The following is a 14972-nucleotide window of genomic DNA, read 5'->3' as shown; positions in this document are numbered from 1 at the left end:
ACAAGTCATTAGTCTGAAGCCTTACTTGATTGAGCCTGACCCTGGTCTATGGCATTATGCAAAATACAAAGGTACAACTGGGAAGAGAATTCTGCTTGAACAGCTCAGCTTTGAGAGGCTGGGAGCTGTTCACAACCTTGGGAAAAGCAATCATGGCCAACTAAGCAAAAGTGGACTGGCACCGCATATGAGTAAAGTCTGGACTCTTTAAAAATAGGAACACATGTAATAACTCCTTGTGACCATAGGCACTTAATCTTCCCATACTACCTCCTTCATGCTTCAATAGAGACTAGTTTTGTCACAATGAGACTACGAAGAAAGAACTGGGTTTTGACAGTTTCAAGATGTAAGTGTGGTCAGTGATCTGACTGAACCCATATGAGCAGCAAAAAGCAAAACTGGAATTTATACGCCTAGAAACTTAACTTTAGATCCCAGCTACTTTTGGGGGTGGGAATCTTTTGGTTAATAATGGGTAGTCTGACCCTCTAAGAACTCTAAGGACCAGAGCCAGGAACACAAAAAGGGAACAATAATGTGCTATAGAATTTTCTGAACAACTTGTACTACATCCATTAAAGTAAACTGCTCACAATGAGGACTATAACGAGAAAGTGTGTGACCAAGCACACTGAGAATGTCCTCTGGAGGCAGAGAAACAGGTGCCTGGTCACAGTGTTTGGTTATTTGTAATAATGTTTTAAAAAATGTTTGTTTTTTATAACTCTTGGTTTCCCCAAGATTTTCTTTTTTCTTTCTCCTCTTCATCCTTTCCCTCTCCTTTCTTATTCTCTCCTCTTGCTTCTCTAAATCCTTACCTCACCCTCTTTTTCCTTTTCCCATTCCCATCCCCCTCCCAACAATTTGGTGGTTATATAACTCAAATCAAGCACCACTGAGTATACATGCAGTATTTCCTGTCAATTGCTTTAGAATTTATTTTGAAACAAAATACATAAAAAGAAGCTAGGATAGAGAGAGAAGGGGGAAAGTGGGTAGGAGAGAGAAACAGGGACACATTCTACTACAGTTGCAAGAGGACAAAACAAGTTTCAAAAATTAAGACAAACAAACAAACATGAATTCACATTGTGCTCACTTTAATTTTGTAAGTATGTAAATCTTGATGGCCTGCCCATAGCCTCCTGGCAATGGTGGCCTCACATACCTCCGGGTGGACACTGTGCCTTTCCCTCCTTTGATCCCAGCTCTTTCCTTTGTTGATGTCTTGTGATGGCCTCTGGTTGCCAAGGTCCTTTTTATTCCTGATGGTCTGCAGTTCTCACAGTGCCTATCAGAATTAGATAGAAATGGGATACTGAATAATAACAAAACGAATCCGCTCCAGTAGACCATTTAACTCCAGCAATGTTTTCTAAATGCACACATTCTGGCTGGCACACCGTTCTCTCTGAGTCTACAGAATATTGCCATTTGCATTCCAATCCAGGCTGTGTCCCGGCCTTGCTGCGAGATAGATGAATCTCTCATTCTTTTGGTGTTTTAATTTCCTCAGTGGCTAAACCCGAAAGCATATATCCAATCTACCTTTCAGAACTCCTGAATGGATTATAGCGAAACCTTTCATAATGCGTTGGCTTAAAAGATTTCTCTCTGAACCATATTGATGCTTTCAATATTCTATTTTCCCCAAACAGTCATCAATAGGGCTCACAAAGGAAATATAGTCATATAATTGGATTAATTTCTATAAATCTTTGGATGAACTCAAAACGTTTGGCCTTGACTAATCAATGAATTTGGATTTTTGGCAAGCAGTAATCATGCGCACATTTCAAGGATCTGCCATTTTCTAAATAAAACAATCTGCTTTAGCTAATTTCAAGACTGTAAATGTTAATATGCAGCAGTATTAGAATACAGTTTCACTGGACTACGTTCGCTGATGGTCTGAGGAATCAAGATGCAAAAACAGCCACATGGATGCCAAAGCAGGAAGTCATCTAGAGTCTCCGATATCAGATCATGACGGGGTCAAGGTTGGAAATTTTTAAAAGGGAATCTAGTGGTGGTGGGCTGACTTGACAGGTGAAGTCGGGGGGGGGGGGGAATAGACCTTCCTATACAACTAGCAGTTCTGTGAACAGTGTCCTATTGTATCTGAGTATTCAACCTTCAGCTCCGCCACTGCTTCATGTGCCCCAAAAGACAAATATGAAAGCCAGGGAGGAGACAAAATGTATATACTCAAGAGACTGGCCACAACCAAACCCTAGGTACTATATTAGAGTCCTCATCCAGATGTTGAGTTAAAAATCTTCAAGTCTACTTAAGTCACGAAGACCAACCAATGAGCCGACTGGCATGTGTTCCTTTGTGGGAGGAAACAGTTCTGGGTAGAAATCCTAAACTGGAGCTGTTAGGAAATGAGAGGATGATGTGTGTCCCCTCCTTTGGGAAAACAAAACACTGTATGAGAAAGACACACAACATATAACCGAGGACAAGATTTAGAAAAACCTACACATAAAAAAAAACAGTTCTGAGCTTTTGAGTATTTCTGATATGGGAAGGACTTCAAAAGAGTCATCCCAAAGCCTCATGTGACCTGCAAAGGTTCTTGTTACAAATCCATGTTAGACGTGCAGTGACTGAAACTTAGACGGGCAAATAATAGTCATAGAAGACCCAGTGTAGGATTTAATGGGCCAGGTACTAAGTGTTTGCTTACATATTACTTACACAGTCCTCAAAACATCTTTATGGGGTAGATATTAGTGTCATATACATTTACCATATGGGAAGCTGGTGTATGAGATATTAAGGAAGTACAAGGTCACATGACTCCCAGATAATATTTTTTGGTTTCAAATCTAGGGAGTTTGGCTCTAACAAGGGGGTGCATAAGCACCGTTTGCTACTCTGCATTATATAGAGTGAGTGGACAAAGAGAGGGTTAGACCTGCATTCTGTAGACGGTTTGCTCTTCATGTCTAATGTTAGCTGCTCATCAGAGTCAAGCAGGGAGTATTTGTAGTAGGAATTCTGTTGAAGGATATGATCATTTTACCAAGTTTAAAAATCTTACGTTCTCAGCTGAATTTCTTCTTACCCTTTTTCTAAATATCAAGGAATCCTAAAGAATATACCAAGCACCTTCACTGTTGCTAAAAGTGGTAATTCTTCTCTTGCCTCATCAGACTTGGGTAGGCCCATCATCAATGACCCCGAGTAAGCAAAGACATCAGCACACCAAGTCTGGGAGACCTCTGTGGCCTCTGCACGAATGCACATTAACTGACTTTGAGATGGAGCCATTGCCTGCTTCGCCTTTATTTTTCACCTTGACAAACACACTGAACTTCAAGCATGGGGAAATTCCCTGATGAGCACTTTGGGAACACAAGTTCCTTTTCCTTGAGGGAAGCAAAATCTACTGAGAAACACTGAGATATTGACAGCTAGATGTAATTCATATTGGAGAGATAAAGAGTACTCTTGGCTCTTCACCCAAGTCCAAGTTTCTGCTGTGTGAGAAAGTTAGAACCGGCTCAGGTACACTCTGGGGCTCCAATCAAGGCTCATAAAGGTGAGCTATGGGGATTTGCAATATGCTTAACCACCATAAATGAGTCCGGGCAACTCTGCACACTTCTCAGGTGCCCTGGAGAGCCAGGCAGATCATCGTTATCATTGTTACTATTTTATTCTCCAAGTACAAGCTCACAGCATCTTCTCTTCAGTGGGCTGTGTCCCTGAGAGCAAAATAAACTCAACAATTTCTTCCCGCAACATCTCATGAATATTAATACCTTCTTTATTTATTGTTTGGCAAAATATGACAAAAATAAAAAATGCACTACAGCAAAAAAGAACAAAAATACACCAAAAATATCTAGCTTGTGTCATCATCATTATCAATAAACACACACTTGACAAGCATGCGGCATGTACTACTTGGCCCCAGAATCCTTTCTTACCAGTGATTTTTCTGAAAAGGTGTGGGCGATTCTTTGGCTGCTACTCACAGATTCATGTTAATTTTGGAATTGCGCAGACTCTGTGTACACTGCATTGGCACAGGAGATATGCAAGAACGGCCTTTCAGAAACAGATTCCCAGGGCCTCAGAATCTTTCCTCTGAATGCTTTGTGCAAGAATCTCATATAAGACAAAGAGAACTGAAGCAGTTTTGATTGAAAGGAGTAGATGTAGCCCCTCAATCCAGCCCCTGTCTCACATCCCATCACAGCCCGAAGCAACTGTAAGAAGACTTTGAGTTTGCACAGCACACTTGCAAAGTCCCTGATCCAGCTTGCAGAGAAAGGCCCAGAATATCAAGCCAATTAAGGCCGCAGAGGCCAGAGAACCAGAGGCAGAGCTGGGAGTAACATCTCCACCCCTCAGTCCTCATCTAGTGATCTTTATAAACTGTTTCCTGCCTCCCTGCAGAGTACTATTTAGGGGTTAAGTAAAAACAAATGCTTATCCAGACAGCTTGCTCTCCAGCTCTGGTAACTAGCCTCTGAGGATGAGCATGTGTTCCTGGAGCCACACTGTGATAAGCAGTCAGAGGACTTGCAATAGGAGACACGACAGAGAGTGTCCAGGATCACAGTGTCTGCTTTGTGTTTACAGACAAGGGAATGGGGCATAGGAAACCTTGCATGTGAAAATCCTTGAACTCTGGCAGAGGAAAGTGAGTCTGGCCATACCCAAAACTTGACCAGCATTCCAGAAAACACATCTGTCAATCTGCTGTGTTTCACTTTATCCCCTAGAGAGGTCCTGAATTCAAGGCAGTGCCTTTGAGTCACAGGCAAAACTGTTGTCAAGGACAGAAAACATTATAATAGTTGTATGTATCGTGCTGTATATGTAGTTTAGTAAAAGAACAGTAGCACCTAGCTAGACGTCCCCATGTAACTCCCTATGTGATATGTCGGAACATGTCAGTGGGCGTGTCTAATGTATTCTCCAGCAATGATGACACCCAGGCCCATTGTCTCTGGCTTGTGAATAAATCCCTTCAGTAGCTGTACCATAAACTCAGCTTGAGAGAGCATCAGATTCTATCTTGTGATTCGGGTACAGTCATGAGCAGTGGAAAATCTTGCCTCTCATACTGTACTCTGTATCCAGGTTACTCCATAAGCTATATTCTTCTTCCTCTTAGAGGAGGTTTTTCTAATATTCAAAATAGATATTCTTTCAGAAGTTCTTACTCTCTTTCATAGAAGAACTGGCTTTGGCCTGCCACATACACAGTATGATCTTTTCACACAGAATGTACTTGAGGGGCTGGAGAGATGTCTCAGCAGTTAAACACACTAGGTTTTGTAGAGGTCCTCGGCACCCATAATCACTTGAGGGAATAGAACACCCTCTTCTGTCCTTCAACTGCACCCAGCAGATGCACAGACATGCATATAGCCAAAACACTCCCCCCACACAAACACACACACAAACACATGCTAAAATGTAATTGATGCAGTTGACCAATTGTTCCTCCCAACAGCTTCAGCAGAGGAAGATTTTATCTGAAAGTTGCTAGAGTTATTTTCTTATTTTTTCCCCTGTATGTTAAAAGGTTTTAAAAACTCCTTTACACAGTAGAAAAATAAATCTAGCAAATATAATGGGAAAAGTTACATTTAAAAGGGTCCTATAGAGTTGTGATTTTGTTATTAACCATACTGTGATTGTTGAGAATTCTATGATATATAGAGTACTGAATCATGACATCAAATACTTAAAATTCCATTGTTTTCTATTGGAAAGACACGGTTTAACATTGGAAAAGCGTGGAGACACAGAACTAAGAAGTCCATGTGGCCTCCTCTGTGGTCACACTGTAGATGTCAGTAGGTGTGACACTTTTCTCCAACCACACAGAAAGAGGCTGATGTTCAATCTCCTACTCCAACTATGAGTTTTAGATGTACCAGTAGCAGATTAAGAAAATCCAAACATACCCCTCCATCAAAGTAATTTAAAAAATCTATTGAGAACTATGATAATCTACTACAATTTCAGAATTCTGGAAATAGCCAAGAAGGTACAGTATTTTAGAAGACATTTTTTAAGCCAGGTTGTGGTGGCACACGCCTTTTATCACAGCATTCAGGAGGCAGAGGTAGGTGGATCTCTGTGAGTTTGATGCCAGACTGATTTACAGAGTGAGTTGCAGGACAGGCACCAAAGCTACGAAGAGAAACCCTTTCTTGAAAAAAAAAAAAAGAAAAGAAAATATGTTTTAAACTGACCAGGAAGTGCAAATTAGTATGTTTGTCCTCAGATTATCCCCTGCTAGACACCTAGACAGTAGTCCTGTAAATGACAACAGGCTACATTGTGGAAGGTGACCCTGGATGGAGCTAGGAGGAGCAAACTGGTTAGGAACTGCTTGACTGAGGATGCCTGGGAGACCTGCGCAATAGCCAGTCTTAGGAATTTACCTACGCTATTGATTGCCACAGAACATTGCCAAAAACACAAATAGGCCAATGTGTTTTAAAACTGTCTGCTTTCACAGAGCCTGGAAACTGGTCAGAGCTTTCTGAATTGGACTTCTTAGGTATGTCCTAGGCCTGCACATGATCTTTCTGGTCCCCAGAAATGTCCTATTTTCCAAAAATACCTACCTCCCAGCCTTTCTTCTCAAATATGTTATTTAGAATATTGTTTGCCCAGGTGTCATCTGAAGACAGAATTTTCTGTTTCACCCAGTCCCGCAGCCATTCAGTACCAAATAAAAACACAGAGGCTTATATTAATTATACACTGTTTGGTCTGTTATTCAGGTTTATTACTAACTACCTCTTACAACTTAAATTAGTCCATAATTCTTATCTATGGTTAGCCATGTGGCTTGGTACCTTTTCTCAGTAAGGCATTCTTAACTTGCTTTCTCTGCTTCTGGCTGGTGAGCTTCGGGCTGGTGCCTGACTCTCTGCCTTCCTCTTCCTAGAATTCTCTCAGTCTGCTTGCTCTCCCTATACTTCCTGCCTGGCTACTGGCCAATCAGTGTTTTATTAACCTAACACAAGTGACAAATACTTTCAGTGTGCAAAAGCGTTATCCCACAGTAGACATCCATTCATTTCAGGCCACAGACATGAGAACAGGGCTAGAAGCCTCCCTCTCAAGGTCAGTTCTCGTCACTCCGATAGCCTTGCATTGGAACTCACCGCTAAGAGGAGTAATTAAGAGATGCCCAACTGGAAAGTAAGAAGCAACAGTATCAGTGTTTGCCGCTGATCTTATATGTTGAAAACCCCAAGATTTCATGAAATTCTTGAAATCACCAAATGAATTCTGTAAAATGAAGGCTACACAGTCAAATTACAAAAATCGTGTGTGTGTGTCTATCAGCAATAAAGTATTTGAAAAAGAAACTAGTACTGAAAGGAATCAAATACTTAGGAATAAATGGAACTGAGACAAAAACATGTATTATAAGCAACAAACAATCTTTGGAAAAAATAAATACTTTACAAAATGGGAAGACAGACCATGTTTACAAATTGGCAGAGTCTATAGCATTAAGGGGGCACTGCATCCCCTGTGTTGATCTGCACACATAATATAATAGCTATCAAAATGTGTCATTCCTGTATGGGCAAGGTGACCCTAAAATTGACAAGGAAATTCAAAACATTATACTAGACAAGCAATACTGGAAATGAAAAGCAAGCTTAGAGGACTTACAACTTCCTGATTTCAGATCTTGCAGTGTGGTGCAGGCATAAGGACACATGTGGAATTATTGAACAGGATCCAGAAGCAAGGAGACCACAAACCTAGGATTTCTAACCAAGTGCACCTAGCTCATTCAATTGGGAACAAACTGGCATTTCAATAAAAGGGGCTGGAGCCACTCAATATTCACAAGAACAAGGATGATTTGGGGTTCTTGATTCAAATCACACACACACACACTCACACACATACCACTCAGGTTAAATATCTAAATATAAAAGCAAAAAAGCATGATCTTGGATGGAAACACAAGTACAAATTCTTGTGCCTGAAAGCAGTGGTTTCCTAAACAAGATCCCGAAAGTATATGCAACAAATAAAATCTTCCCACCACTGTGACTTTGTTGTTATAAGCCTGTATGAGTGAGGCCCAGAACACTGCTGAAGGCAACACAGCAGATAAAACAGAAAACCTTTATACATTAAGTACTGATAAGGACAAGTCTCTAGATTATGTAAAGGACTCTGAGCTAAGATCCCTTGCTTGGGGAAGAAGCAAACAATGTCTATCATTCCACCAAAGTTCACCAAGGGGACCCTTATTTACATTAGATGAGGAGTTATGGACAGGAGCATAGGAAACCTTAAAACAGCTATACTGGAATGTCTTCACCTAGCAGTGATGATGACCTCCTCATGACTGCATCCCTTCACCTATATCCCTAGTCCCACCCTCCACAAACCCAATATCACACACTAAAATTAAAGCAGAATTGCATTTATTGGGAAGCAGGCATGGATAATCAGGTGAGAATCCCATATTTCCTCTCCTCTTTTTCTTGTCTTGTTTATGTTTCCATTTCTCTGATAAAACACCATGACCAATCAAGTTTATAAAGGGAAGTGTTTAACTGGGCTTATGGTTCCAGAGGGTTAGAATTCATGAAGGCAGAGCACAGGCATCATAGAAGGAACAGCTGAGAACTCACATCGTGAAACACAAAGAAGAGGCAGAAAAGACACTAGGAATGTCATGAGTCTTTTTAAGCTTCCGATACTGCTCTTAGCAGTATAATTTCTCCAATGAGGCCATACCTCCCAATCCTTCCCAAAGAGCCACAAACTGGGGACCAGGTATTTAAATTCAGGGACTTTCAGGGGACATGTTTTACAAAGCACTATGGGAGTCAATGAGCTGAGCTGTAGTGAGTTTGTGTTAGCAGGTTCAGCAGAATTCCTGAAGATGGTGTCAGTTTGGCTCTGAGGATAGCCCTTTAGAACACACACATCCCAGTGATAAAAACACAGACACCCAGCTGAAAGATGTGGGAAGCTTTTGAAGTTATTTCTCCAAGGATGATACTAAGAAATGAAAATAAGCATGTCCAAAAGTACTTCAAGTCCTTGTTCATTAGAGAAAGGCAGCTTAGACACATTAGGCAAGACACATGGTATCATGTCCACTAGGTTGTGTTTAATAAGACATACAAAACCCACAGAATACTCGGTGTTAAAGAAAATAGGGAAAACCAGAACCCTTCTTTGTTGATGAGAATGCAAACTAGTGGACCTCTTGTGGAAAACAGCTTGAGCAAGATGTTCCCTGTAATCTGTCACTTGCTTGTCTAGGCACTCAACCAAGAGACAGGTCCACACAAACATTGCCATAAATACCACCACATCACTGCTATTCAGAAATTTCATAGATGGGGGCTGTGAGATGGCTCACTGTGTAAAAATGCTGACTTTTCAAGCATGAGGACCTGAGTTTGAATCCCCAGAACCCATGGAAAAGCCAGATGCGTAGTGTGGACACTTGTAATTCCAGTGCTTCAATGAGGAGATGGAAAGTAAAGACAGTGCAATCTCTAGAAACTTGAGCCATCTATTCTGGTGCAGACCATGGAGAAACAACAAAGAGACCCTGTCTCGAATAAGGGGAAGGCTATCTTCTGGCTTCATTGTTCATGCCATGACACACATATGTTGCACACATGAGAAAAAGAGAAAGAGAGAGAGACACACACACACACACACACACACACACACAGAGAGAGAGAGAGAGAGAGAGAGAGAGAGAGAGAGAGAGAACAAGAGAAGTACCTAAATATTTTAAGTGTCAAAGTATTTTATACTTTAGATATTAAGGTACCTAAATACTTTGGCTAAATACATTAGTTGATAGTGGGTGAATCAAAGTCTATCTTCTACTGTTAAGTGCTATACAGAGGTGAAAACATCTGGAGTCCTTGCACATATTGACCGCCTATTTGGATGAACTTTCGAAGTGCTAGAGTACAGCTAAGGACAGATATTGTAGTATTACATGTAAGTAGGATCCAGGAACGCTGAGTATGAAGAGACAGTGAACAGAGCAGTGGTTCCCAGAGGTTGGTAAGAGAAAGAAACAGACTAGCTACCAACAAATGTCTCCTGGTTTCTTTTTAGGGCAAGAATCATATTATAGAATTAAATAGTGCTGATGCTTGTACATTGTTGTGAATATTCTTAAAACCATGGAGTTTTATTCTTTAAATTTGCTGATTTATTTTCTTCTTAGGATTTTTTTTGTTCAATATCAATACCAAAGAAAGATTCTTGCTTTTCTCTAGCCTACAGTTCAGATTTTTAGAAGCAACAGATGCAGGATAGGTATTATAAGCATTTCTTGTTGCAATTGACATCTCCTGAAGGGATAAGCTGCAGGGACACAGTTCTATGTAATGAAAATAGAATTATATTATGAAGAAAGCAAAAGTAATTATGAGTTTGATATATATAGTCTTTACAACTGGCTGATTTTGGAATGTATATGAGCCAAATTTCATTCCCTGGAGTATCTATGTGTTTAAAAGTATTTAAAAGTATCCCTACCTGGAGAGCAAGAGTTGTTATGGAACAGTGATGTGGGTGTGGAGGACCTGCTGTTGGGTAGCAGGAGTCACTGTGATGGGTGGTGATGTGTGTGTGTGGGGGGGCTTGCTGTTGAGTAGCAGGAGTCACTGTGATGGGTGGTGATGTGTGTGTGTGTGGCCGGGGGGGGCTTGCTGTTGGGTAGTGAGGCTAGAATCCTGGGAATTAGCAGAGACCAGGAAGATCTAATGCTCTAATAAAGTGAGGAGTATTTAAAGCGGGAGGGCTGGGGAAGTGGATATGCAAATCAGGTTAACAATAACATCTTAGGAATTGAAAGGTCTCAACACTCATGAGGAGATATTCTCCAGGGTCATTCTGGGGCGTGTCAGGTGAGAATGGCGTGGCAGATCGTTCTTGAAGGATCCCAATGGCTTCACTGGGCAGGGAGCAGGAAAAGTAGAGGATGAGACCGAGGGAGACAATGGGGGTAAGGAGTGGGTAGTGAATAAACAGTCCTTCTCCTTTATATGTTCCTAGTAAGTTGAAGTGAAGAAACAAGTTCTTAGCTTCATAGGAAGAAGACTAAGGAGAGGATAAACAAAGAAAAACAGAGAGAATGCCTCTTAAAATCTGACTGCTGGTGTAGATTTATTTGCAAGTACATTTAAGCATTATGCTAATTACTCATGCATCAATCATCTGTATTTCATCGAGAGACGCTCAGGGAGCTATTGTCTTTCCTGATGGTTATTGAGTCAGCATCAGAGCCAGCTGGAGTGCTGATTAAAACCTAGATTGCTGGCCCCACCCTGGGGATTTTCAGTGGCAGAACTGGATGGGGCCTAAGAATGTGCATGGATGACAAGTTCCGAGGGATGGCTGGCAGTTGCTCATCTAGGGACCAAGGACACCTTGAGAATCAGTTACTGAACAAGGCAGAGTTTCAAGGAAGACATCCTGGTGGCTCTAAAACCTGAGGAAGGATGGGAGAAAACAGTGGGGTTAGAGTGCATGCCACTTCTGCTAGCTCCCGGACGGAGAGCAGAGGAGAGGGAAGCAGGACGACCTTGGCACCCTCACATGTTTCTATACCAATTAGCAATGTTGTTTGAATTTTCAGATAAAAAGTTCCTGAATAAAGCCATGGAAATCCAGGGTTAGGAAAAATTACACATATAAATCTTATTAATGGACACAGTGAAAATTACGAAAGCAGGAGCTGAATGAGGTGAATAAAAAAATGTTCTGTAGATCTCTGATCTCCCTTTTTTAATGCTGTGAAAAGACACCATGACTACAGCAACTCTTCCAAAGGAAACTTTTATTGGGGTGGCTTGCTTACAGTTTTGGAGGTTCGGTCATTATTAGCATGGCAGGGAGCATGGCAGTGCGCAGGCAAATGTGGTCCTGGAGCTGAGAGCCCCGTATCTTGACTCAGAGGCAAGAGGAAGGTGACTGACTGTCATACTGAAGGAAGCTTGAACAAAAGAGACCTCCCCCACGATGACAGTGAAACACTTCTTCCGATAAGGACATGCTTCCTAATAGTGTCACTCTCCGGGGACCATTTGCTTTCAAACCACTCCACAAGGGTTATCGTATAAAATTTCAGTTGAGTGCTCAATACAATTGTTTTTTCCCCAGAGCCGAGCACTGAACCCAGGGACTTGTTCTTTTCTATCAAGCACTGTATCACTGAGCTAAATCCCTAACCCTGCTCAAAACAATTCTGAAAGAAAAAAAGCTTTAAGACGCCTAAAGTAAAAACATAGCTGACAGTTGCCAGAATTTCACACCAAATAAAAACACAGAATATACAATTAAATCTGCATTTCTGGTGATAAGCATTGTTTCATTCTTAACATAAGATGGTTTTGTGTACTATTTGGGACAGAACTAAGACACTAACATGTTTTCATTAGGTATTTAAAATTTCAGCTTAACTAGTGCCTTAGGGTTTCTATTGCTCTGATGAAACACCAGGAACAAAAAGCAAGCTGTGGAGGAAAGGGTTTATTTAGCTTGCACTTTGGCATTGCAGTTCAAGGCTGAAGGAAGTCAGGACAGCAACTCAAACAGGGCAGAGATCCCAGAGGCAGAAACTAATGACACAGAGGCCATCGAGGGTGCTTATTGATCCATTTGGCTTGCTCAGCCTGCTTTTGCACAGAATCAGGACCACCAGTTCAGGGATGGCACAGCCCACCATGAACTGGAACCTCCTCCATTGATCCAGGTATTCATTAGATGAGGATTTAATATGCTGACAGTTTTATAAGGAGACAAAAAAAAAAAAACCCAACCACATCAAGTCCTGCATGTATCCAAATGAGAAACAAAAGGATGTAGATAATGTAGAAGTTTGAAGGATACAGTGTAATGGGGGCCAGTGTGGCTGTGACAACTGAGACAGGGAGCAGTAACATTGAGTCCATAGAACTTCAGCTGTTCCTACAGCTGCAGAATTTGAGTATCTAAAACCCCATGCCGAGCTCTAGCAGAAGCGTGAGTAGCATGGGTGCAGACAGCAGGCAAACGGGTACAAGAGGAGAGCCGCTGCTGTGGACATGGCCTGCTCTTGCCCATGTGCCTTACTACACAACTTGTATAGCATAAGCACATGCACCAATCCTCATCAATATTTAACATGGCTCCATGATCCATGTCCTGAGGACTACACAAAAAGAACGTAAATTGCATAATACCAGACGAAGCTTAGATACTGAGCCAGTGGGACAGGACACTGACCCTGATGACTGCATTGTTTTCAATTAGAGAATAAGTAAATCATTGCTACTAAAACCCAAGAAAAGATACCAAGGAAGTTTTGCTCATGGAGAGAAAAAAAGGCAGCATGGGGAGGAAGTCAACTTTCTCTGATTGGGGTTGGAAATGGAGGTCCTGCCTTCTGTACACCCAGGACCATAACGGAAAACTCTCCTGGGAACCAGCCAATCCGGGTGCTAACTCTCAAAAATGTTTCCAGCTACACAGTGCTTGCCTGAGCTTCAGCTTCCCAGCTGCGAAGCAACAGTTTGGGATTCTATTCTCTCGGGGCCCTTCCCATTTAACATTCGGTGATTAATTGAATAAATCATCCATTCAGTGAACACTTACTGTGAGTCTGCCATATGCAAGGCAATTTTTCTAGGACATATGATGGATTCAGAGAGAGTTGTTTATTCATCATTGGGTCAAATAATGAAGCAAGTAGTTTGTCCCTTCTCCTGTTGAAGGAGCCACCTGGGCACTCTGGACGGTGGGCCTCTGGCAGAAAACTCAAGCAGGACTTTCCAATCTCCTTCCATTTCACTTTGGAATGTGAAATGTTACCCCTTCCCTAAATTTCCTGAGGAAAACCCCACTTACCTGCACAACATTCCCTGGGGTTCCTGCTTTCAGCCTTTCAGTAACTCATCTGATGATCTCATGTGTGCCAAAGCCCCCCAAAAGGAAGTAGGGTGCTCCATCTGAGAAGCTAGCCATATAATGGTGCATTTCAATCTTCCTTTTCTTTTTACATATTAGTTACTCCAACCAGTAACTAATTCAGAATAAATAAGAGACAGAGAAATCAAGGCATCATTTATCAAGGCTGTTCGGTGTTAAACTAAGGGCTATTATCTCATTACGTCGTCACAAACGGCCATGACAACTGTTTATTATCCTCATAGGTGAACCTGGACAGGAAGCAGACAGGGAAGCTGCCGTCGCCAGCCAAAAGCACCAGGGAAGGAGTAACTGCCTTTTCTACCACCATGGTCTCCTTGGGCTGGAGAGCACTAATTCGGTTAGACTGGCTGGCCAGCGAGCCCCGGGGATCCTCTTGTGGGTCTGTCTCTACTTCCTCAGGAATACGATTGCAAACCTGGGTCACCACACTCAGCTTTTGCATCAGTTCTTGGGACGGAACTCAGTCCTGCTGCTGACAAGGCAAACACTTGGCCCCCTTGGTCATCTCCCCGGTCTTCACGGGAATATTTATCATAGAAATATTTGTTCACATTGTCACCTGTCACTCATGCTGTAGGAGACAAAGACTGCAAGACACCAGATGACGACTAGGTTAACATGGGAGTGGCCCAGGCAGATGAATATTCTTGAAACACTGTGTTTTGTTTACAGATATCTTTCATTTGTGCAGAAACTGCCTTTAGTAGCGATATCACTATTTAGACAACCGTGTGTGCCTCTGAAAGTGTGACCTCTGCATGAGTTCTATGTGTCACAGTGATCACCACTGTCTCCACAGCTGTAAGAGGTGGCTCACAACCATAAGAGCCCTGCACCCTCAATAAGATTTTACTGTGACGTTAAGGGCTGCCAGGGACATAACAGTTCTGTTTCCCTGGCGTCTCTATGTGCAAGGACTTAAGTAACATGCTATATGAAACATAAGGATGAGATTCTTTGCTGCTTGTGGTGGTGCACACCTACAAATTCCTGTGCTC

The 14972-nt window shown here is 41.9% G+C and overlaps 1 protein-coding gene across 6 annotated transcripts in view; it reads right to left on the bottom strand.

Moving 5' to 3' along the window:
• Sema6d (semaphorin 6D) overlaps nucleotides 1–14972 on the bottom strand; it is a 566953-nt gene that overhangs the window by 507026 nt on the left and 44955 nt on the right. For all 6 annotated transcript variants that reach the window (XM_041678890.1, XM_041678884.1, XM_041678891.1 and 3 more), the window contains exon 2: nucleotides 1172–1294. The gene's annotated coding sequence lies outside the window, so the exon portion shown is untranslated. The remainder of the gene's footprint in view (nucleotides 1–1171; nucleotides 1295–14972) is intronic.

Source organism: Microtus oregoni, unplaced genomic scaffold, assembly GCF_018167655.1.
Source record: "Microtus oregoni isolate MIOR12 unplaced genomic scaffold, Mior012 000031F_ref0000149, whole genome shotgun sequence".
Classification (NCBI taxonomy): Eukaryota; Metazoa; Chordata; class Mammalia; order Rodentia; family Cricetidae; genus Microtus; species Microtus oregoni.
This window is presented reverse-complemented; position numbering and strand designations above follow the sequence as displayed.